The 22311-nt window shown below is 41.9% G+C and overlaps 1 protein-coding gene across 11 annotated transcripts in view; it reads left to right on the top strand.

Moving 5' to 3' along the window:
• Positions 1-22311, top strand: part of JAK1 (Janus kinase 1) — a 210039-nt gene that overhangs the window by 67088 nt on the left and 120640 nt on the right. The window contains exon 1 of one of the 11 annotated variants that reach the window (XM_072974292.1): positions 9708-9725. The exons of 8 other annotated variants lie outside the window; for them this stretch is intronic. The gene's annotated coding sequence lies outside the window, so the exon portion shown is untranslated. Of the gene's footprint in view, positions 1-9707; positions 9726-17170; positions 17416-18238; positions 18257-22311 lie in introns of those variants that run through there. 2 more of the 11 variants (XM_072974286.1, XM_072974297.1) reach the window with 2 other exon arrangements.

The raw sequence follows: 22311 nt of genomic DNA on the forward strand, positions 1-22311 counted from the left end.
ACTGGGGAAAATTTCATGAAGGAGGCCTGTGGGTGTTCGTGGCTGCGCTGTAACAAATTAGGTTATTAGGGAGCTAATCCCCTTGAGTACCTATGTTATGTCAGGCACTGTACTTGGTACCTCTTATTCCTTCTCTCATTTAAACCTTACCATAACCCTCTGAGGTAGGATTCTCTCCACTTTGCAGATGGGAAAATCAGTGCTTGGAGAGGTAGAAGGCACACTTGCCCAAGGCACACAGTAGGGCAGAGCCAACAATGAAATAGGACACCAGTGCCTCAACTCTAAACGACTGCTGCACGTGATTTTATAATAAATGCATTTAAAAATCTGACTTTTAAAAATGTATGTAAAATTGTGTCTAGTCCCCCAAACCCACCCCCCCCAAACAAAAAACCAAGTTCCTCTCTCCCTCAACACACAGGCAGACCTGTGGGATAGAACAGAGAGAGGGGGATCTGTTGTGTATCTGCTCTCACTTTATAAAAGAAAAGTCCTGGTCCGCACAAAATACCCCTCATATTTGAGATAATTGCAAAAAGGCCAAGTGATCTAGCAAACATTTTGCCCAACTTAGGAAAACAAAACAAGTGAGACTCTAAGTACAGAAGACATTAAAAGATCAGTACAGTAAGGGCTGGTCTAAATCTTTTAAAGAGACCCAGTCATTGTGGTCTAATGCTTGGGGGGCAGTCTGCTTCAGGAGATCAAGATGCCACAGCTCTGCTCCCCAAACCATTGAGGAAGATGATCCCTAAGAAAGCTTGTCTCCCTGGACCAGTTTCTACAGCTATAAAATATGGTTTACATGTGTTTTCTAGAACTTTTATTCAATACATTTTTTGTACGTACATATTTACAATACATACATATTTCTGTACTCATTTCAGTTTGTCCCCTGGTGCTCTGTGTTCCATGCCAGCAGTTTTGGCCCATGCCAGCTGTGGTAGCTGGCCAGCATTGGTGTGGTTGGTACACCCTTCTCCCCAGGTGTTCCCAAGTGTACCGCTTGTTGCCAGGGTGTCAGGTTTACAACACAGAGGAGAAAGACTTCAAGCAACTGGAAGAGAAGTGGGCAGCATTAAACAGGAGGTCACAGGTCTCAAAGGAGGAAGATAAGATTGTGGAAAATTAGATGGAGGGTTGACAAACGAGAGCAGTTCGATTAGGGTATTTTTTGTGTGTATGTGGTGAAATAAACATAACACAAAATACGCATTTTAACCATTTTTAAGTGTACAATTTAGTGGCATTAATTATTCACAATGTTGAAAAGTTGTGAGCACTACCACTATCCATTTCCAAAATTTTCCATCACCCTAAAGAGAAACTCTGTTCCCATCAAGCAATAACTTCCCATTATTCCTCCCTCCAGCCCCTGATAAACACAAATCTACTTTCTGTCTCTGTGTATTTCTTACAGTATTTGTTCTTTTGTATCTGGCTTATCTCAAGGTTGTAGTGTGTATCAGAACTTCATTCCTTTTAATGGCTGAATATTATATGTATATACCACATTTTGTTTATTCGTCCATTGATGGACGCTGGATTGTTTCCACCTTTTGGCTACTGTGAGTAGTGCTGCAATGAGTATTGGCAAACAATACCTGTTTTTGAGTCCTTCTCTTCAATTCCTCTCAGTATGTACTAGGAGTGGAATTGCTGTGTCACATGCTAATTCTATGTTTAACTTCTTGAAGAACTGCCAAACTGTTTTCCACAGGGACTGCACCATTTTACATTCCTACCAGCAGTGTGTGAAGGTTCCAGTTTCTCCACACCCTTGCCAACGTTAGTTATTTCCATTTTTGCTCTTTATTTGTTTAATAGCCATCTTCATACATATGAAGTAGTATCTCTCAGTGGTTTTGAGTTGCATTTTCCAATGACTAATGATGCTAATGGGAGGATGTCTGTTCCTCCGATGATCATGTAAAGAGACTCTTTCTTTTTTAAGAAACTTATTTGTTTATTTTTATTGAAGTATAGTTGATTTATAATGTTGTGTTTATTTCTGCTGTATAGCATAGTAATTCAGTTATATATATATGTATATATATATTCCTTTTCATGTTCTTTTTCCTTATAGACCATTACAAGCTATTGAATGTAGTTCCCTGTGCTGTACAGTAGGACCTTGTTGTTTATTTTATATATATAGTTAGTATCTACAAATCTCAAAATCCCAGTTTATCCCTTCCTACCCCCTTTCCCCGCTGGTAGCCATAAGTTTATTTTCTATGTCTTAGAGTCTGTCTGTGTTTTGTAAATAAGTTCATTTGTGTCCCCCCCACATATAAATGATATCATATGGTATTTTTCTTTCTCTTTCTGGCTCACTCAGTATGACGATCTCTAGGTCCATCTATGTTGCTGCAAAATGGCATTATTATTTTATTCTTTTTATGGGTGAGTAGTATTCCATTGTGTGTGTGTGTGTGTGTGTGTGTGTGTGTGTGTACACACCACACCTTCTTTATCCATTCATCTGTACATGGACATTTAGTTTGTTTCCATGTCTTGGCTATTGTAAATAGCAGCGCATCACTTTTTTTAAAAAAAGTGTAAAGTACATAATAAATGAGCAATAATTAAATATTATTTTCAGTTACCTTTAACAAAAAGAATAAAATAAAATGAAAATAGTATGCTTCCTGAAAAGTTAAGATATAAATCTCCCTCTATATTGCCTTATGTTCTGAAGTATTTTATGTTCTAGGTACTTTGAAATGTTATCCTCAGAAGGTCTGTCCTCTGTGGGAATCACACTGCATATCCCTTTTCTATCTCTAGATCTTGTATCATTGTTTACAGTGGTCATAATCACAGGGAGGACGGTCTGTGTCCACAAGTCTGTCTGCCCTGCTGTCAACTGACCACACCTGGAAAAACTTGTTGCTCCTAATTGCCTAACATGTTAACTTTGAAGGTGCTGGAAGACTTAGAGGCATCATCCTGTCTTGGCTCCCTGCTTACAAAGGTGTTCTGCCTGGTACTGGCCCTAACAGCAGTCCCTACCCAGTGATGCTTTCCCTAGAAGGCACTCATAAATTGCCCAGCCACTTCATCAGGCAAACAATTCTGCAAATGTCATATTGTCTAGACTTGTGCTCTGACCCAGGCTTAGGAAAATTTATGAAGCAGACAGACTGTCTTTCCCTGTCCCTTGGGTACCTAGCCCTAATTCTTTCACCAAGTCACTATGTTGTACTTGTTCCTTATCCATCCATCCATCCACCATCCATCCAACCTAGACTTACAGGGTGCCAAATGGCTAAAAATACAAAGATGGTATATGGTTTCCACTGTCCATAAACTCAGCCTGGGATGTTGTAGGGTAGAGTGGAAATAGATACGCAAACAAATAGTGAGAATATATTGTGATAAGGGAAGGTATAGAAAGATATGGAAAACATTCTGGGAAACTAAAGGAGGAATTCTCCTTGCCTGGGGGAGCTAGGGAGGTTTTTGCAGAGTCTGTGCAGGTAACCATGGGGTAAAGCAGAGACTTGGGGGCAGATTATGGTAGACCTTATATGCCCGACTGTGGCATTGAACTTGATCCTCTAGCAACAATGAGCCTTTCTTTTCTTTCCTTTTTTATTGCTCTGCATCTTAGACCTTCAAGGCCATGGTCCCTGTTAATAATAAGATAATAACCAATTTTTTAAGGGCTTACAATGTGTCAGATACTGTACTAAGTGCTTTAAATTCTTCCTTATTTAACTTTATCTTCACAGCAACCTTAGAAGACAGAAAACATCATCACCCCCATTTTATAGATGGGAAAACTGAGACTTAAAACTCAAAGTCACACAAGTAGGAGTGGTTGGAGCTAAAACCCAGCTCTGATTCACTGCCAAACCTGTGCTCTCAGAAACACAAGTCAGCAGGACTTGGAGTAGTTGAGGAGCTGGGAAGAGTGCTTCTATCTCCCCACACCAGCCCTCAAAACTTCCTCACCTTTTATAACGCTCATACATTAAACCCTCTTACCGCCTACCTCGGCTGATAGCAACCATCTGACAGCACCTTGGTTAGGAGGTGGTGGTAGTTAATGTGGAGAAGGGCTTCAAAGGATGTTGACAGCCTTGCCAGTTTCCCTCCAAGAACTGTGGTTGCTGCTGGGTGGCGTTGAGTTCATGATTACTATGCTCTTGTGTGTTTCAGCTAATGCCCCTCCCAAATAATGTAGCGTGTTAACCCAATTGAAAAACACATGCCCAACCAAGCTGAATGTCAGACCTGACTGTCAACTCCCATTTTACATTCTGTAAAAGGAAGCAGCCATTCCACTTAACACCGCTTCCCAGATATTTCATATATGTCTCTCTATATAATTTAATTTAGCGTTGACATCAACTCTGTAAGGTTGTGTGTGTGCAGAAGAGTAACCTGAAGCTCAGAAAGGTGAAACCATTTGTTCAAGTTCATAGTCAGTTTTCTTTCTGCTGCTGCAGGACTCGAACTATTGGGGTGGTCTGTATCTTAGTGGATAACCACTTTTCTTTTTAATAGTGAGAATCTGAATGTCTTTAAATAAGCATTCTTACTTTAGAGATGTGGGGTAGTGGACAGAATGGGAACTTTGAAGCTAGGTGTTCTTGGATTAAAATTCTAGTTCCTGCTCTGTAGCGATGTGACCTTTGGCAAATCCCCTCATCCCATCTCAAAAGATGATGGTGAGAATTGAAGCAGATGGCTGATCCCTAGGGGTACTTCAGTACACGTTAGTCCTTTCCAGCTGCTGGTTGGTGTAACATGAGTGGACATCTCCAGACATCTCAAGCAAATTGGTCAAAAATATTCAATATATTCTTTGAGGTATTTTATTTTAATTCAAAAAACCCCCAAAACTGTCATGTAGCCTTTGAGGGGAAGTTTAGGGACTAGGCAAATCATGCAGCTCCTGCAGGTTGAGACTCACTCAGACTCATCAGTGAAGCCCATTACCCAGAAGAGTTCTTGGGAGAAATCGGAAAAGCTGCTGTGTTGAAGCTGTGAAAAATCTGGTCAGGGAGGCAAAACACATGGACGGATGGAAAGAGAAATAGCAATAGAAGGCAGCAGAGGACAGTGTCAAAGGAGTGAGGCAGGCAATCAATGTTGTATGAATTTGGAAGAGAGAGAGAGATCACTTAGAAGGGGCCAAGAAAGCCTTCCTAACCCATCTACCGCACTCCCTCCTCCTCCTGTCCCTCCACAGCACTTTGGGTTTCTCTTAAGAGTCACCAGTGCACTTAGCTCTTTGTAACAAGGTGGAGAAACTATCACTCTCGCTTAATAGCTGGCGCCAGAATTCCTCTTGGGGATAGAAGCATCTAGGTTTGGAAAATTCAGTGTAATAGAATAAAGCGTACTTGAGGCAGAAAGTGAGACCCGAGGACCTGGATGTTGGAGGAGGGGCAACTTGCTGTGCTTCTACAGGGAGAGTGTGGAATTTTGGTTGAGGGGCAATCTGGGATGGAGCGAGTAAGAAGAGAGGAGGGAGGAGGGCAAAAGGAAAAGGGAGAGAGCAGCTAGCAGCCCAACAGCTGTGATTCCTCCTTACAAATACTTCTATCTCCAATGATTGTTGCCAAACCCAGGCAGCTTTTGTGTGCGTGCCTTTGACGGGAAAACCAGGAGGAGGAAGAGTTTCATTTCAACATTGTGCAGGACAGATGAGATGTGAGGGGGTGGAAGAGTCCCTCTGGAAGTGACCCAGCTCCTGAAAGGGCTCTGTACTTCCACAAGCCAGGTAGAAGCCAGACCACGTTTACCTAGATCTTTGAGAGGCAGGCTTCTGAGCTAGATCTCCAATTCCTTCCTCTCTTCTTCTTTGCCCTTCCCTCCTCTTCACAGCTTACCCAGTACAGTACCTGAAATATAGTAGGCACTCCATAAAAATATTGTGCTGAATCAAATATAAATATTACATGTGGCTTCTGCCATCATGGTACCTAAAATTGAGTGAAGACAACACAAATGCATTTCACACATAAACATAAACCTAATCTTAACAATTCTAAGAAGGCTATAAATACCAACTAAATAGGCCTAAACACTTCTCTGTCTGTTTTTCAGTACTCTTCAAGGTTCAACTCACATTTCATCCTCCAGGAAGTCCACCTGGATTTCCAGCGATGTGTTCTGTTTCTGAAATGTTAAGACATTTCCTACCTGTATCAGCAATTTGACACTTGATCATTTATTTTTCAGTTGGGTGTCTTTCCTTTTTCACTGCAGCCTCCAGTCCCTGAGGGCAGGAAACCTGGCCACCCCTCCTAAGGGCTGAGTACATATAGTACTTTATATACATAGCTGTTCAGTTGATTGTTACTGATCATATGTGTCGTGTGTTATATTCTCAGAAACTTGCAAACTTAGTATGTGCTTAGCAAATACTAGTACTGAGTATTTGTCAGATTGAGTTGAATTGTTCGGCCTAGACTTCTGAGAATACATGATATCCTAGATACCGTGCTTCTACCAAAAAGCCCCAGAAAATTAGAACTTAGGAAGGAATCAAATCTAATTCTTAAGCTACAATTTATTTTCCTATTGCTTTTGAGCATGTCATTTAGGCTTTTCACTTCAAATGCAAATCTGATTTCTTGGTTAATATGTTTTACATGGATACTATGAGGTTAAAAAAGAGACACACAGAATTTTGATGCTGGTGGGCATCATAAAATCGTGATCTAACCCAGAGAGATGTGAGATTAGAGAGGTTAACCAGACTGCCTTATGCTTCTTTAGTCTGTTGCAGACCTCGCCTAGCTTTCCAGTTTCCTGCTTTCTGGTCCAGTGGTCTTTTCGGGGCACTAAGCTGGGTTGTCAGAATAGCGTTTCTTCGAAGTGTTTTCATTATTAATGCAGTATACTAGGTCCCTGGGGTAGAATAAGCCTCATTATTATAGCTAGTAACTCAGTCCAAAGCAATCTGATATTCCTGTAAAACTGAATACATTTTGTAGTGAAGTATTGGGCTCACTGCCTTCTGGGGTGGCCATCATCTTATTTGTCCTATATTTAAAAAAATCCTTAAATGAGCCCTTCTGTATGAGTATTCATTATAACTTAGTTTTATTGATTCTATTTTAGAGCTGTTAATTATAGGAACCACAAAAACCTTCAATTAGATTAAAGCCATCATAAATAACATTAGTAGTACTTGTTCTGCTCTGTACATTGAGTGTTTTTATGATAAACTGGTGTTTATCTTTTCAGACTTTACTCTGTTGACGTCTTGTAAAATAATTATATTAGATATTTTGATTTTGGGGGGGCAAAAATATTTGAGTGTCTTCTGATAACTAATGATGTTAACTATCATTATTAATCCTTATGATAACTCTATAAAGTGGACATATGATTATCTTCTTTATAGATGAAGAAAGCAAAGCTTATAGAGACTCAGTATCCTTTCCAAGATCCCACAACAGGGGAAACCAAGATTAAATGAGTTAATATACAGGTACTTAGCACAGGGTTAAGGAAATAGTGTGCTGAATAAATGCAAGAGAAAGAGTAAGTGTGAAGTGAAAATAAATGAATAAGTGAAAATTAAATAAGTGAAAGGAAAGGTGAAGCTGTTGTGAGGATAGTATATAAAATACACATTATAAGTTCCTGTATATAATACACATATGACTAAAATTTGATTCTGAGCTTCATAACCATCAAAGGGAGAAATACAGTCAGTTACGTAGGTAACCGACTTTGCTTTGCTTTGCTTAAGAGAAATATGAATATTTCTGGAGTCAGACCTGAGGGCCTCTTTTCAAGACTGATTTAGTTTAGCAGAGACCTTAGAGGATGAGACAAATACAGTATGAGATGGCTGTTAGAAGCCTGGAAAAAGTGATGGCCAAACCTGAGTGAAGTGGAGAAGCTTGAGTTGCCCTGGCAGAAGGCAGAGGAAGGACTGAGAACTTAGAGAAAGGGGCATGCTAGAAGGGAAATATTATGAAAGGCCAGAAGACCCACCAGAGGATTACGTTCCATGGGAGGCCCAAAGAACACACCATTCACCTAAACCATTAAGAACGCACTACAGAGACGGGTACCAGCATCACTAAAAAGTACAGGCCACTTCTGAAGGCCAGGGCTCTACACAGGTGAGTGGTCCCAGAGCTGGGCTCCTTAGGAGCCATGGGCACAATGGGGCCCCTCCCAAGTAACAGAGACCAATCGGAAGTACTTAACTTCCAGAAGCCAAGAGTTCACAGTTACCGTAATTACCAGTAAGGTCACAGGAGCAGCCAAAGGGGCTTGATCTGTAGGAATTGCAAGAGGGTTAATAGGTCACGATGTCCTTAGGGCAAATATGTAGCCAACAAAGGTACTACATAAAATCTAGAAAAGAGTGGGCCGGGCCCGTGACCCTGGGGTCCTGTGATCATGTATATCACACAAGAAACCATCAGGAGCAGCTGACCTCACAGAGTGCTGGAAGGCCTCGGGAAGGCACACCTGAAGTGAGAGAGCAGAAGTAACCTCTGAAAGGCTAGGTTGTCATCTTGCAGAATATGCTCTAAATCAGAGACCTTTATGCGACACCATGTCCACAATTAGAAGAGTAAAAGGATCCAGGAACAAGGGGTCAGAGTAGAAGGGGGTGCTACTAGCCGGCACGCCCAACGACCCCCTGGGGGACTTGTCTTTCTTGTCCCTGCATTCTGGACTCTTCAGTTGTTAGAGGTCCTGGCCCCTGCAGGAGGTATGCTTTTGCCAGGGGACAGAACAAAGATCCTACTGAAGTATAAATTGTAGCTGTCACCAGGCCCTCTGGATTCCTGTCTCCAGGAACCAGCAGGGGAAAATAGTCACCTCATGGCAGGGGGAATTCATCCTCATCAGCAGGAGGGTGTGGAGTTCCTTTTACACAGGGGGCTTGGGAGGATCAGGTGTAGAACCCAAGAGTCCCACCTGGGCCTCTCCTGGTCCTTTGTTGCCCCACTGAAACCACGAGTGGATGTGCGTAGCACTCCTGGTCTGAGACAGGTGTAATTGCAAAGGGCTCGGACAGCTCAGGAGTGAAGAGTTGGGTCACTTCCCCAGGACCTGCCGAAGTGATCGCTGAGGGTGAGAGGAATTTAGAATGGACGGAAGAGAGAGAATGAGAACCAGCTGTGTCTCTGAGACCAGTGGCAGGGACCTGGCCATCGTTTGTCTCAGCAACCATCTTTTCTAAGTGTCTCCGTAGGCAAAGGTCTGCAGAACCACGGAGATCCTGCTGCCTGCACCTGCACTTAGAAGCAGATCTGAGTACTACATTGAGTAGGATGTAGCCACCGAGAAAGTGCCCTGCTCAGATCTCCTCACGTGGGGAGCCTGACTGGCAGAGGGCTCCAGCCAGTTCCTCTATGCATCCACCACCGTGTTTGCATGGAGACCGGGCTTCCCAGGCCAGTGACAGCACGGCAAGCCCACCAAGGCAGGTGGATTCCAGGGCGCAGTGGCCACCTTGGCTTAGGGCTCCGAATCAGACTGCCTGAGGCTTTCTGGGAACTGTGCTCTTTCTCCCTCATCTTCCCTCTTTTCCTCTCTTCTTCCACAGACAGCAGAGCTGCATCGGAGTCTGGAAGCCTTTCCCTGCTCCTCCTGCTCCCTCCCCCTTTATCCTTCACAGGTCCCTCCCAGTAAACCTCTTGCCTATCTAATCCCGTCTTACCTGCCTCTTGACGGCCAAGTAACCAGCTAATGCAGCGGGATTCATGCACCATCATGTAGTTGGAATGGTGAGTTTGTATGTGGCTTCTTACCTAATCTTCAATATCATTTACTGAGGTAAATGGGCTGGGTAGTAGTAGTCTCATTACACGTGAGGAAACTAAGGATTAATTTAGGAGCTTGCCTGGGGCACACAGCTAGGAAGCGGTGGAGCTGAGCTGAAGTTCAAACTTAGTTCCTTATTACTCCAAAGTCAAACTTACTACTCGGCCCTGGGACACTTGGGCTGAGGACAGAGTTGACATCGTATGAGAGTTGAAGTATCTGAGGAAGAAGAGCCTCGTGAGTTACTGGAGTGGTTTGAGGAAGTTCAAATCAGGATCAAGGTTTACCTCAGGCAATAATTTGAGGGCAGAACCAATACCGTATCCAACATGTGATACCTCGAGGCATCAAAGTTCTACTCTGGACAGTATTCCCTCCGTAATTTTAGTCTGAAAAGGTTTTAGAGTGGGTGTTCGTAAGCATGGGTATACGATTCATTTGCTTTCATCTTTTATCCTTTCTTGGATTATACTTTCAGCAAACGTGTGTTGGTTTTTTACTCTTATGTCACCCTTAATTTCTGCTAGGCAGAAAACAGTATTCCTTCCTGTTACGTTTAATCAGACTCTTTTTCTTATGCTCAATTTGTCCTTATGAGTAAGTGTTTTCAATGACCTACTGTTTTCATGGTACTCAGCAATGGGAAAGGATCTCTTTCTTGTAAGTGTAATCATTTCCCCAACAGAGATGGAAGGGCATCAGAGAGCATATAGGAAAAGACTTGTCAAGTTACTGTCTAAGTTTAGTTCAGAGGTAAAAGATTTAACACTTAACTTTACATTTCCTTTTTTTGGAGGGTGGGATGAGGGAGAGGGATTGTTACATAAAAAGCAAATATTTATTAAATATTATATTTTTAAGATAAATGACAGTCTCAATCATAAAAAAAGAGCACTTTAGACACTTCAGAGCATCCATTGAAATTTTAGATGGTTTAAATATTAGATATTAAAAACATTTAGCTATGTAAAACCTAGAGAAATGTACAATGAACATTACGCCATTTCCCTTCACTTTTTTAGCCCTTAAATCTCTTTTTTTTTTCCCTTTAGCAAGTATCACTATCTGACATTTTATTTATTCATTTACTTGTTTTCAACTATCCTCCCCAACTAGGAGTCTTTTCTGTTTTATTTCACTGCTGCATTTGCAGTGCAGAATAGTGCCTGGCACATAGTGGTACTCACCAAATATTTGTTGTATTTGTTTATCTAACCTAAAAAGAGGAGATGATTTCCTAAAGAATCACAGATGAAAGCATAATGCAGACAAAAAAACAAGCCAAAAACCCACAACAATTCAACATAGTTGGACTACAAAGAAAATGGAAAACTTTTACAAGGACAATATTTTAGAGGGCAAACAGCATGCTGGAAAAATACATAGCAAAAGAGTATGACACTCCTGGAGCACAGCAAAGGAAACTGTCAACAAAATGAAAAGGGAACCTACAAAATGGGAGAAGGTATTTGCAAATTGTTTATCTGATAAGAGACTAATATCCAAAATATAAAAAGAACATTCATAATTCAATAGCAAAAATAAAAAGCAGTCTGATTAGAATACTGGCAGAGGAAATGAGTAGACATTTTTCCAAAGAAGGCATACAAATGATCCACAGGTACATAAAAAGGTGCTCAGCATCACTAATCATCAGGGAAATGCAAATCAGTACCACGATACCGCAAGAATGACTATTATCAAAAAGACAAGGGATTGCAAGTGTTGTTGAGGGTGTGAAGCAATAGGGATCCTTGTGTATTGTTTCTGGGAATGTATATTCATACAGCCACTATAGAAAACTGGAGTTTTCTCAAAAAATTCAAAGTAGAACCACCATATGATCCATCAGTTTCATTCTGGGTAGGCATATCCAAAGGAAACAAAAACAGTGTATCAGAGACTTTTGCTCTCCCATGTTCATTGCATCATTTGTTCACCATAGCCAAGATATGGAAACAACTTAAGTGTCCATCCACTGATGAATGGATACAGAAAATATGGTGTATATATATATATACAAGGGGATATTATTCAGCCCTGAGAAAGAAATAAATCCTGGTATTTTTAACAACACTGATGGCCCTTGATGGTATTATATGAAGTGAAATAAGCTGGAAAGAGAAAGAGAGATATTGATGGCATCATTTATATGTGGAATTAAAAAAAAAAATCATACTCATAGAACCAGAGAATAGAATAGTGGTTGCCAGGGGCTGAGGGTTGGGAAAGTATAGGGGTTTTGGTAAGAGTACAAATTTTCAGCTGTAGGATGAATAAGTTCTGAGGATCTAATGTATACCATGGTGACTACAGTTGACAACACTATATTGTGTAACTGAAATTTGCTGACAGTAGAACTTTAACATTCTCATACACACAGACAAACGATAAATATGTGACGTGATGGATATGTTAATTAACTAGTTGGGAGGAATCCTTTCACAATCATCATCAAGATGTGTACTTTAAATATCTTACAATTTTATTTTCAATTATACCTCAATAAAGCTGGGGAAAAAAAAACAGTATGACAGAGAAACCATTGCTATTTTTGTTAAAGATCTCAGTATTGGCGGGGAGGGTATAGCTCAAGTGGTAGAGCGCATGTTTAGCATGCATAAGGTCTTGAGTTCAATCCCCAGCACTTCCTCTAAGAATAAATAAGTAAGTAAACCTAATTAATTACCTCTCCCCCACCTAAAAAAAGATCTCATTATTACAAATTGATAGAAGATACTATGACCCCAGTAGATAAAGGACAAAGAACCAAAATAGACAGTATTTCTTCTACCTACCCCAGCACACACATTGATAAATTAAAAGAAAAGTGAAAAACAAACTAGTGAGAAAGCATATGGAAAATTATTAATCTCTTTAACAATCATGGAAATTCAAAGTTAAAGCAACAAGTTACATTTAAAAAATAATAGAGGCATAAATCATTAAAAAATTATAATGTCCATTGTTTCATGACCTAACATTGTGTATATTTTTTAGAGCAGTGTTAATTTGGGGAAACTTCCTGGAAAGTGACTTGCCAGTATGAGTCTATGAATCAAGAATCTAAAAATATTGTGGGAGAGTATAGCTCAGTGGTAGAGTGCTATGCTTAGCATGCACGAGGTCCTGTGTTCAACCCCCAGTACCTCCATTAAAAAGAAATAACAATAATAATAATAATAAATGAATATAATTTCCCTCCCAAAATAAAACAAAACAAAAACCAAAATGCAGTCCACTTGATTCAATACTCCCATTTCTGTGACTTTCCTAAGTATCTAAATAGTATATATTTAATTTTTAAGTTATTTGCATGAAGATATTTTTAGTTATGAAGACTTTTATAGTACAGTGGAACAATGCTTAGAAATCATGTTTAAGGAAAAATTTATAAAGTTACATGTACAGCATGATTATGCTTATATTAAAAATATTCCTAGTAAAAAAATAATTGCAAGAAAATACATAATATGATAAGCTTGTTTATATTAGGGTTGCAAGGTTAGAGGTGTTTTTGCCTCTCTTTTCTAGTTTCCAACTTTTTGCAGTTGAATTTTATGATTTGTAGAATGGTGTTTTAGTTTAGGTTTGTTCAGTATAACCTTTTAAAGGCAAACCTCACTGTTTGAATCTAATCTATTTTCCCCTAGTAATCTAGGTAAAAGCTTTGCAGAGAAATAGACTTGGTGAGCACATGCTCTTTTTCTTTTTTTAATTGAAGTATAGTCGGTTACAATGTGTCAATTTCTGGTGTACAGCATAATGTCCCAGTCATGCATATATGTGTGTGTGTGTGTGTGTGTGTGTGTGTGTGTGTGTGTGTGTGTGTGTGTGTGTGTATTTGCTTTCGTATTCTTTTTCAAAGTTATTACAAGATATTGAATATAACTCCCTGTGGAGCACATGCTCTTTTGATGAAGATTTACATGCATAACCTATGTATATATGATTGCTGGTTGGAGGTTTCTTTTTTTTAAAGACAATTTCCTAACAAGAGGCTTCTACCTCATTACATTTGTTTAGTTCAATTTAGATGAATATTTGTAGCAGATTGTAGGTTTCTTGCCACATATTACATGATAGAAGGAAATAGATTTATTCCTCTTTTTTACACTGCTCTCTCTCTCTCCTCTGTATATTCCCTGTAGAGTAATTTTTGAAAGCATTTCTATTTTCAAACACAAAATTGAGTTCCTCATCCAGTTTAGTTCTAGGAGGCATACTTGGTCAACTCATTGGACAAATTTAGAAAATTTGGGAATCGTGAGATTCCTCCCTCTTCCTCAGCACCCTTATCTAATCAGTCATCACCTACTGTCTATTCTGTCTCCTCAGGCTTTTGGCAACTTCCCAGCATCCCTCCCTGGTCCACTGCCTTAGATGTTGTTCTTCTCACTTGCAGCTTGCAACTCTGTAATGTTGTATGATTAATCTCCTTGCCCTCCAATCCATCTTCCACATTATCCCTAGATTAGTGGCTCTCGAAGGGGATGATTTTTGTCCCCCAAAGGACATTTGGCAATGTCTGAAGACATGTTTGGTTGTCACAACTGGACCAGGTGGGAGCTGGGGAGTTGGGGTGGGGGCAGTAGAAGAAGGAGCGAGCAAGGTGGGCGGGTTGATATTGGCATCCAGTGGTTAGAGGACAGAGATGTTGCTAAACATCCTATAGGGCACAGGACAGCACCTCCGCTCCCCATAACAAATAATTTTCTGGCCCCAAATGTTGGTAATGCTGAGGATGAGAAACTCTGCCCTAGAGTGATTCTTCTAAAATAAAAACCTGCTTTCATATCTCAAAAACATACTTACTTCTTTTAGGCAAACGTTTTTGCATAAGGCTCATCTTTTCTTATTACCCAGCCACACAGCATATACTTAGTACTGCTGAATGTGCCACTTTCTCCCTGGCTCCTGTGACCTGTCTGCTGCTTGAAGCTGCGGCTTTTCTTTTTGGTTTCTTCAGACTGGGTTGTGTAGTTCTTCTTTTGATCACTTTTAGAAGAGCATGAATCATACTGAATAGTTGCTTGTCGATCTCCTCCACTCCACTGTGAGCATCCAGAGGTCAGTGAAATTGTGCCCCAAGTGTTAACAGAACCTGGTGACTAACAGAAGTTCTCTAGCTTTTCTTACAGCTTGCTAAAAACCCCACTGCTTGGAGCCTATCTTCACTGAGCAAGTGTGCCTTAATTATGTTGTAGCAAATCGCATACTCTCCAAGCTTCCCATAACCTAAACCATAAGATGTTTGCCCAAGTTGTTTTCCAGGAACTTGGAATCAGTTGTGTCTAGTTTGAGCTCCAGCCAGTTGGGACCGCTGACCCTAAAACCCAGTCTGTGCAAGTGGCCCTAACAAATGACCTTTTGACGTCGGAGGGCCAAAAACCCATCCTCAGGACATGCTAAATGCCTGTTTTTGAACGTGGATCCCATGAAGAAGCACTTACCTCAGATACACCTCTGCAGAACGTGATTACCTCACCCTTTTCCTAGCTCCAATCACCTTTCCCAATGCTCAAGACCACTCTACTTTATTAACTCATAAATACCCCCCGCTCCTCCCCTCTGGCGAAGTGGATTTGAATTTGTTCAATCTCCTCGCTTGGCTGCCTTGCGAATAAACTACTTCTCTGCTGCAAACTTTGATGCCTCTCAACATTTGGCTTGCTGAGCTTCTGACAAACAAACTTAGTTCGGTAACACCAGGAACTGAGTCTTTTTTTCTTGGAATTCTTAGCATGCGCTGCAATGCCTGGGATGGAGGAATGGATCTGAACTCAGCCAAGGTCCTTCCTCCTTTCATGAACGCTGCAGAGCAACCAGATTTGCTCTTGAGCACAGTGGGTTTATTGCAGCTTTTCTTTTTGTGTGTGTACCCTTTGCCTTACCTGAAATACAATTCTTCCATGTTTCTGTCACCACTCGTCACTCCCACCTGTTCTTTAAGGCACAGCTTGATGTAAAAAAAGTCATAATGACTTCTTAAGCCCTCCACATGTGTCAGGGCTGTTATTATCTTAGTTCACCTTCAGCATAATCTCTATGAGGAAGGTAGTCTCCCAATTTAACAGGTGGGGAAAATGATGCAAACAGCCATGAGCAGCAGGTGAGGCAAAACATGCACTCAGACAGCCACAAGGTAGGCAGCTGGCCTGACTTTCCCCACTTGATTCTCTTGTCTTCTCTGTGAACTCTCTCTCTTTCTAGAAGGCACCCTGGAGATTAGTCTGCTCCTCAACTCTTATGAGTAAATTGCAAATTGTTTAGGGTAACACAGCTGGTTAATGGTGGGAGCCAGACCTAAAAGCCAGAACTCCAGATTCAAATGCTCTTTTGACAGGCACTGAGTACCGCACCCAGCACTTGCTCAGTATGAAGTAAACTGTAGTAACCCCGACCCACGCCAAGTCTTCAGGAATCCTCCAGCGGGGTTAGTGGAGTCAGGGCAGCTGGGGCAGCCTCAATGCTCAGTGAACTGAGTTGCAGAAGTCTGACTATGCATGGCCTAGGCCCATTCTCATGCAAAGATTTTCCCAGACTAGGCGCTCGAATATTAAGCATGGGAGTGAATGGAACGGATTTTAATTTTTAAAGGCTCACTGTGGCATTAATTGGAGACTGGATTAAATACAGAGTGACAATTTTAAGAGATGTTTGTGGTACTTCAAATGAGAGATGGTGGCAGCTAGAATCATGTTGGAACATTTAGAGAAACAAATGGACTGGAGACATATTTAGGAAGTAAAATCATCATGATTGGCAGTAGGCTGCCGTCTGGGGAATGAATCCTGACTGTCGTGTGACCCTAAGATAATAAAACCTCGATTTGTTTCCTCACAGATAAAATGAAGATAAAGCCTACTTTGAGGGACTATTAGTAAAAAATGAAAATCACTGGACACACATTAGATATCAACAACTATTTTTACTACTACTCATATAAGTTTTTAAATTTCCAGGACCTCTTTAAATAGAGTAGGTTGGATCTGGAGTAACTTGTCAACGTTGGCAGATTTACTTTCTTATTTAGTTCCTGTTAAAAGTACTCCACAAGCTCACCTCGGGTTGGGTGGGAACAAGAGGCAGAGGACTGTGAGAAATACATCGCAGTGCACGAAGATGTGGTGGAGGGCACTCCAAACTCGAGTGGCCTCGACCATTTCACTTTCTGCGCCCGCAGGTCTCTCGTCCGTAGCTTGGTGTTTCTAGAAGACGTGGTTGAAAAGGAGCGAGCGAGGGGCGGGGGCATGAGCGAGGCCGGGTGGGGGCGGGGTGGGAAGGCTGGAGGCGCTGGGTGCTGCGCGGAGCCACCGCCTCCATCGCGGTCCCCGCCCCCCTTTCCGGGGCTGCCGGGCGTGACGCCACGGGGAGGCGGGGCCGGTCGCCCGGTGGTAGGTGGGGCCGGCCGCGGGGCGGGGCGGGAGGCGGGTGCGTAGCCTAGCGCAGGCCGCGGCGGCCGCCGAGTAACCCGCAGCGGCGGACTGCCCCGGCCGGCGCCTCAGCCCTGATAGCCCATCCCGCAGCCCCTACTCAGCCCCGGGTGCGTGCACGCCGGGGCACGGCGGGGCTGGCTGCTTAGGGAGCGGGCTGCCGGACCCCGAGCGGCGCAGAGACCTGGAGACCCCCGCCCGGGCGCACACGGAAGTGGTGAGTGTCACCGAGTGGAGGTGGAGAAGCCTGCGGCGGCCGCGGGCGACAAGGCGAGGGGCGCGGAGCCCGGCGCTGGCGGGGAACGCGGCCGCCGCTCTCGGGCCTCGCGCGCCGCGCACCCCCGGCCTTTAGGCGGTGGTGGCGCTGGACCCGGGGGCCTGGCCGGGGGCGGGGTACGGGCGAGCGGGGGAAGGCGGGGGATTTCCAGCGGAGCGGAGCCGGCCGGCTGCGGGGAGGTCGGGGAAGCTGGGGGCCCCAGGCCCGAAGGGGAAAGGTTAAGGCTCGCCGCCCCCTCCCCCAGAGCGCACACCAAGTTTTCATAAACAAGCCTGGAACGCGCTGACATCCTGTTTATACCACCCTGAGATACAGGCGCGGGCTTGAGGTTTGACGTCCCTCGCTGCTGCACCGAGAACTTGACCGCCAGCTCTCTGGCAGAATTGCCGGGGGCAGGAGGAGGTTTTTTCTGGTCTCTGGACGGAGACTGAGGATCTTAAGACATTTTGCTTCATTGCCATATCAGCTAGGGAAAGTTTGTGGGATTTGGGGCCTTGTGTGGGGCAGAGGGGCGTCTGGGGACTCAGGAAACGCCCTCCTCCCCTTTTAGGTTCTGTTGGGACCCTGGCCCTAGGCAGCCAGCCAAAAGTGCGAAAGACGCCCCCCCGGCGAGAGGGCCAGGGAAAAGGAACAGTGAAAGCCACTCGGAATTGTGAGTCCTGTTGGACTCACACAATGTTCGGACCCCATCCGCGCGTGGTCGCCAAGTATCAAAAGGAGACGTCACTTCAGCAAAACTAGTAAAAACCTCTCTCAGGTCACTCCCCAAGTTACCAGGGAGGTGGGTTTCTTGGATGTGTGTTTACCAAGGAACTTTTCTAGGAGTCTAGATAAAGGGAATGATTATTGCCAGGTGTTCACTTTTTTTTTGATTGTATAGTTTCTGTGAATTCTTTTGTGTCCATGGAAGAGGACCCCATCTTCCGTGCCACTACTCTTAATACGTGGCTCTGAGCTGTCTTCTGCCCCTGGTTGGATACACGGTGTTAACTTTTTTCCAAGAGTCCAGGTTTTTTTTCCCCCTCAGTGGCGGGAGTTTATAGCGGTATAAAATGGTTATTACTTTTTGAGGGGGAGGAAAGCATTAAAAACCTGGCATAGTTAAGTGATGAGTATAATGCAGAAGCGGTTAGATACGATCATGGAGTGTTGGCTTGTTGACTATTTTTTAGAAAAAGATTTGAGCTCCGGGCATATACACAGTGGAAAAAAATTAAGATGAGCATTTTATATTGATTAAATCTTTTTTCCTTTCCAAAACTCCATTTTGTGTTGTTTCTGGCTTTTGCTTTGAGTGACTGATGTTTTTCAAGACCAGGGAGTCGTTTTTATTGAAGGATCAGTGTGTTCTTTTGTACTTTGTGGTGAACGTTAATGGAGACTGCCAGGGGTACCAGACACTTTGGGTACAATATGCATTGTAATGTGGAGAAAATGCCTGCTATGTATAGATCTAGATCACATTTAAAGATGTAAGTACATCATCTGCTTGATTGTGGACATTGTGAGTAGGAATAATCACAACTTTTTAATTCTGCATATCATATTAACTAAGCACTTGGACTGTATCTTACTTTCTCTAAATAGTTACATAAATGTAATTTTTTTAATACTAGGATTGCAGTGTGATCCTCCATATGAATAAAGTCAGTTTAAGTGGTTTCCCCATTCCACAGTATACCAATTGCTTACTGTTATTGGGAAATGATGATAGAGGGTAAATTGTACATACATAGATGAAATAACTCAAACACTTCCCAAAATATAACTGCATTTCAATTTGCTGTAATTTAGGCAGTCTTAATAATCAATTTGGCTAATACTACACATCTACTTGTAATTATCTCTGATCAGTTGGTATCTACTCTTTACAGATTTAAGGTGTTGAGTAGAATTGGGTTGCAGCATGTTTTCAATTCAGGCATTTGCTTAAATAGCTGGTGAAAGTAAGGAATTTTGAGGGCGGAGTTGCTTTTGTAGGAAAAGAGACTCAGATTAAATGGCATGAAGAAATTTAAACTGAGCGCTTCTAAATGGGATTGTGAGGTCTGCCAGTTTAGAATCTGTGTTCACAAACACTAGTGGTTTCAGCTGCAGACCACAAATTCTAACAATGTTTCAAAGTTATCACTCAATTTCTTCTCAATAGCTTAAAGTAACACACATTTGATAGAAACCCAGCTGAAGCAAGTACAGAGAATGTGTAGGTTTATACCCATTTTTATAGTGAGAACACTAAGGTATAACTACATTAATAGGGTTTATTAGCAAAGACCAATATTTGTCTTCTAACTACTCTGTTAAGTGTTTTTCCCCCCCAAACACACACATTTTATGTATCTTTATTATGTATATACTTACTATGTTCTAATGAGATGATATGCTTTTAGAAGATTTATCAGGAGCTGTGAGCATTTATATAAGGAGATTGTTCTTGTTAATTTCTACATTAAAAAAATTTGTTTTAAGTGGATAGGAATTGATTAATTAACAATCTTGCTGAGCAAGCAGCATCTGATGGCCTGTGATTTATCGTGGCCCCAGTGGTCTGTGGAGCCTTCTCACAAAATAAAGATGTCAGAAAGAACCTTGCAGATTCTTTTAGAACAGTGTTACTCAGCTGGGTGTGATTTTGCACCCAAAGAGATATTTGCAGTTTCTGGAGACCTTTTTGGTTGGTTTGGTGTTAACTGAATTCTTTGTTCATTTAGGGGGGTAGAGGATTTACTTAATGTAGTTTTATTAATGTTAGAACATTAATTTTCTAGCTGTGTACTTTGTTTAAACAAAGATTATTTTCTCATTATAACTCGAGGGAAAACTCACTGTAGAAAAATTAGAACATAGTGGAAAGTAGAGGACAAAAGTCATCCATGCTCTACTCCCTTTCACATTTAAGGACAATCATGTTCTTACCGATTTCTTTTCTGTAAGTCATAATTATTGGAAGAAGAGTTAATGATGGAAAAAGCAGCAGCTAGTGACCAAGGAAGGTGCTGTTTGTTTCTATGTCCTTCATTTTCTCTTTTTAAAATAATGATGTGCAGGCAGTTACGTTATAGGAGACATTAGCGGAATTGGTTCATTGTCTTTATACTTTGCAGGCTAACCTCTCAGCCATGTTCTCGTTTGGCATGTTGTTTCCTCTCTGCTTCTTGCTCTCCCCTGAACTGAGCTAGGTGTGCCTCTATTGCTTCCTGTCTTGAAAACCTCGAAACCTATGGTAACACAGAGTGTTAAACAGCTGCCATGTTGAAATGACCGGGTTTCAGGGGCAGGAAGCTACTTACTATGAGCATTCTTTTCTCTGAAGTGCACCAGCTTTTTTTGGCAGTTTGAGGCAACAAGAAGGCATAAAACATGAAGTTCATTTCCGTGGTATATTTACTTCTGAGGTTTTATGATCTGTGATTCCTAACAGCTGACAGTGGGCACACATTTTTTTCCTAGGTGTTCTGTGAGTAAATTGCTGAGTCCTGAGGCAAGACTTGGTTTAGAAGCAGGATGAAAATTTCTTTAAGTCTGCTCTAGCCAGAAGACAGAGCTGGTCTTTGTTGGGATATTAATCTGTGGTAACTGAATTTACTTACCAGTAATATTCACATAGCACTTTGTTCATTCATTTATTCTTTCAGTGAATATTTGTCAAGCTCTTGCTGTAAGTCTCAGAGAGTGAATAAACAGCATAAAACAGGCAAAAATCTTGCTTTTAGAGAGTATACAGTCTAGTGGAAGACCCCTTGAGCCTGTTCAGGGTTTCTCAGCTGCAGATTATACACATACAAATAAGTAAGTCATACTTTGTGATTGTAGAATGTTTCCTAGAAACCTTTATGGCACTCCTTTAAAGTCTAGGGGCTGAGAAGTAGCTTCCTCCATCTTCTATTTTTTTTATATTACAGATTCATTAACTCATTCTTTGTATATACCAACATCTCTTTGGTACTTACTAAGTTCCTGGCAGACAAATTAGACAGTTTATATGGAAATAAGACTGTTATATGTAGCTATAACACATTGTGGATGAGGTTATAGTAGAGGTCAGAATTAAGAGCACCCTGATCTCTGAAGAGAGCTAAATCCTGCTTGGAGCCCTGTCCAAGTCTTTTTTGAAGAGGTTTCACTTGAGTTGGGCCTTGATGAGTGAGTAGGAGTTCTTTTGCTTAGGGGTGGGATGAAAATTTAGGCAGAGGTGGAGCATGAACAAAGATACAAAGGTAGGTATGCACACGATATGGGTGACAGACTGGGAGGTGGCTGCTGTGACTAGAGCAGTGTACTGAGGGGCAGCAGAAGGAGGTGAGGCTGGACATGCAGGAAGGGGCCAGATTGTAAAGACTACGTAAGTCTGTGAACAGTGTGAGGTCAGGGACTGTGGCCCGTGTTGAATGAGCAAATTGAGAAGATGGGGATCCATAGTTTTTCAGCTCAAGAATAACATCATGAGAAACTGTAACAGCTGTGAAGCACTGACGGTTCTATAAAGGGTCAGCTTTATTTGACCATTGTGCTCCTCTTTTCATCTTCCGCATCACAGAAAAAATTCCTTATCTACTGCTTATCAGTTGTTCAGAAGACTGCTAGGAAATGGGAAATGCTTAGAGCCAAACTAGTTGTCATGAAGTCCATATGTGCTTTCCTTATAGTGGAATAAAACTTAACTTTGCTTGGCTTTTAATTTATAAAGGGTTTGTTGACAGTCTACCTAACAATTTGTGTTCAAGTCAATAGGAGCTTAAATACAACTAACGAAAGAGACAGGAGTTGTTAAGAGGATAAATACATAAAGGAGCAAGCAATGTTAATTTTTATCTTGGACGTGAATGAAGAGAGGTT

This window comes from Vicugna pacos, chromosome 13 (assembly GCF_048564905.1).
Source record: "Vicugna pacos chromosome 13, VicPac4, whole genome shotgun sequence".
Lineage (NCBI taxonomy): Eukaryota > Metazoa > Chordata > Mammalia > Artiodactyla > Camelidae > Vicugna > Vicugna pacos.